The 3407-nt window shown below is 42.4% G+C and overlaps 1 pseudogene; it reads right to left on the bottom strand.

The window, feature by feature from the left end:
* Positions 1–1423: 1423 nt before the first annotated feature.
* On the bottom strand, positions 1424–2642 carry LOC139020988 (germ cell-less protein-like 1 pseudogene; annotated as a pseudogene).
* Between the last annotated feature and the right edge of the window lie 765 nt (positions 2643–3407).

Below are 3407 nucleotides of genomic sequence, written 5' to 3'. Positions count from 1 at the left end.
TGTGAATGGAAAGTAAAGGCTGGTCCTGAGGAGACCTTGGCTTAGACTCTGCTTCCCTGGGCTGAAGCTCCTCCATCTGCAAGATGCTCTAGCAGTGGTTCTCAACCTTCCTAATGCCGCAACCCTTTAATAGTTCCTCATGTTGTGGTCACCCCCAACCATAAAATTATTTTCGTTGCTACTTCATAACTGTAATTTTGCTACTGTTATGAATCGTAATGTAGATATCTGATAGGCAGGATGTATTTTCAGGGGTCGCGACCCACAGGTTGAGAACCACTTCTAGGGTCTCAGGAAGTTGTAACATATTATGATTCTGTCACTCTGTCTATTCCTCACTGCTTTCATTCACTTCCCACAATTGGTCCTGCCCTCCAATCAGCTGGGACTTCCATCCTCAAGGACCTCCCCTGCTAGCGGCCGGAGTGGTGTGTGAGCAAGAACAACACACTTCCTTCTCTCACAAGTGGAGAACTTAGCTACCCTAAAATCCCAGTGTTATATCTCTGCTGATGACACCTGAGTCCCCATCTCTGTGCAAGCTCCAGTCCCACGGTGCTAATGTTGGACCGGCCATTTAGGTGACAGAATTGGGTTTCTGTTATGACTTCTCTGCTGCCATCAGTAGTCAAATGAAACTCCGAGTGACTCAGACTTACTTCCAAGTCATTCCTGACTTCTCCCCTCTGCTCAACTTTTCATTTATAGTCATTTTCTTGCGTGTGCCCTCCAAATCTCCCCCCTCCTCTCCATTACCTTTGTCTCCATTCTGGGGTAAGACCGTTGTGTCTGAGAATGTATACATGTCTATAAATATTGTATCAGTGGGTTTCTCGTATGCCAAAGACTATGTAAGAATCATATTTTTCTCTCCAAAGCCACAAAAAAAGTATTTAATGTTTAAAAACAACTACGTATTTTAAAGCTATTAGGAGGATCATAAAGAACTGTTGAAAAAATTAAAGGACAGCCTTAAATGCATTAATTGAAAGAGTATTTGTAATTGCCTTTCAAATTATTCCTTTAGCATTATTTCAGAAAAATAAAAATAAATTTATAGATGGATAGCTGTGTTACATTACCATTAGATAGGATCAAAGTTTAAGCTAGAAATTAAATCTATATTTGGTTGCAGAGAAATGTGAAATTTACCTATAGCGATTTTCTCCTGACGCTAAATTAAAAGCATGAGCTGGCATCTTTATAACAGAAATGGGTTGACAGATATAATCCTGCCTTTAAAGTGGTTTTTCATATATGAATAGAAATGTAATGAGGATAAGAATAGTCTTCTGTATTATCTGTACAGTTCATAAGGCCTTTGTCATTGTTAGTCACCTTAGGTGTGAACATCATCGGGCCATTAAATTAAGGCTGGCAGAAAAAGTTTTCAAAGCGCTACTGTTTCCAACTGATGCCATCCTCAGCTTTCTAGATTTTCTGGATGAGGATTATTTTCAGTTCTTTTTTCTGGTGATATGTACGGAAATTACAGCAGATGTGTAAAGGGAAGATCAGAAGCCTGCTGTCCAGGTTCATCGCTGCATGTTCCTGGCCCTTTTCAAATGCAGGTATTTGATAGTCAGTTGTTCTACTACCTATTAGTTTTTCCACTATTATCAAGAGGCGAATCATAATCCAAATGCTATGCCCCTGGTTGTAAACTGACAGATCCACCATGTGGCTGATTCATTGTATTGCATCTGACAATGATGTATCAAGTGGTATAAGTTGCAAGTGGGTCAAAGGCGAAGGCCTGCCCACCGCCAGCAGTATTCACCATCTTTGTCGAGCTTTCTACCACACCTCATGCCACTTCCCTCTAGTTCTTCTTTATGGAGATCTCGAGGCCCCGCCTCGCTGTCCTCTTCTGCTTTCCATGCCTGTTTACACACAGAAGATAGTCATTCTGAAGGTACTAGAGGATCGTGTTCAGTAATTCTGGCAGAAGCCAAATCACTGATAATATTCTGTAACCTTGAAGGCCTGAGAACTGATACAAATGGTCTTCCTTGCTCAGTTTCAAGGAAGGTCAGACCTTCAAAATCCTTTCTCCTCATAGAAAACTAGACATCTGTCCCAATCAAAAGCTGGTTTAAGGATCCGTCCTGAGAAGGCACAGGTTGAAGGAACGCCGCTTTTTAAGAGCTATGTATGCATCCACCGCCACTTGCATCACAAAGAAGTTATATGAACCAAAGAGCTGCCTCATGACATTTGTACTGAGTTCTTTAAAAAGTTCAACACGCTGACGAGGCCTCAAAGTGATTCGAAGCCATTCAAGGCACTTTGTCTTTACAGAATCAAATCCATAGGACCCTGCTGATGTGTCAAAACCACAGACAGCTTTCACATTAATTATTCCCTTCATCGTCTCACCACAGTGCTGTATGAAACCATCCTACTGTAGCAGATGAGCTGCTGCCAGAATGGCAATAATAACTCGACTGGGCTTTCCTAAGACATCGCCTCCATATAGTGACCCCAGTGCGACCTGCAGTCCTTCTACCTCAATATTCTGGCCAGGAATCTCCAGTTCAATGGTATCCTTTCCAAGAACCACTGAGCATGCTAGACAAGTAGCCAGATTTACATAAATATACTTTATGTGAGCTGTACTCTTCTCCTAGAGCACAATCTTTTATTATATTTAATTTTTTAAAAATTTTTATTGAATTTATTAGTTAATCTATACTAATAAAAGGGTAATATGCTAATTAGACTAGATGTCTTCCGGACATCCTTCCGGACAAAGCTGCAGTGGCTCAGTGGCTTCAAGGCCCGGGGCTCAGGCCTCACAGCTGCTGTGGCCAGCAGTGGAGTGATGGGGGCGGTGCCTTCCCCTGATTGCCATGTCCCCTCCCACAGAGGGAGGTCAGACTACGGCTTAGGCCCGCTCTCCCCAGGGATTGGGCCTAAGCTGTCAGTAGGATATCCCCTGAGGTCTCCCAGACTGTGAGAGGGGACAGGCTGGACTGAGGGACCCATCCCCCCGCCAGTGCACAAATTTTTGTGCACTGAGCCTCTAGTAAAATTATAAAGGTTTCAGGTATACAATTCTATAATACATCATCTGTATATTGTATTGTGTGTTCACCATTCCAAGTAGAGTTTCCTGCTGTGACCATTTATCCCCCCTTTACCCTCTTCTACCTCCCCACACACCTCTTCCCTCCTAGTGATCTTCATAATGCTGTCTGTGTCTATGAGGTTTTTTTTGTAGGGTTTTTCCTTCTTAATCTTTTTCACCCAGCCCCACAACCTGCCTCTCCTCTGACACCTGTCAGTCTGTTTTCTGTATCTATGAGACTGTTTCTATTTTGTTAGTTTATTTTGTTCATTAGATTCCACAGATAAATTAAATCATGTGGTACTTGTTCTCTGACTGGCTTATTTCACTTCCACTG

The sequence above is a fragment of the Myotis yumanensis genome, unplaced genomic scaffold (assembly GCF_028538775.1).
Source record: "Myotis yumanensis isolate MYYU_CA2020_CCGP unplaced genomic scaffold, mMyoYum1.0.hap1 SCAF_12, whole genome shotgun sequence".
NCBI lineage: Eukaryota > Metazoa > Chordata > Mammalia > Chiroptera > Vespertilionidae > Myotis > Myotis yumanensis.
This window is presented reverse-complemented; position numbering and strand designations above follow the sequence as displayed.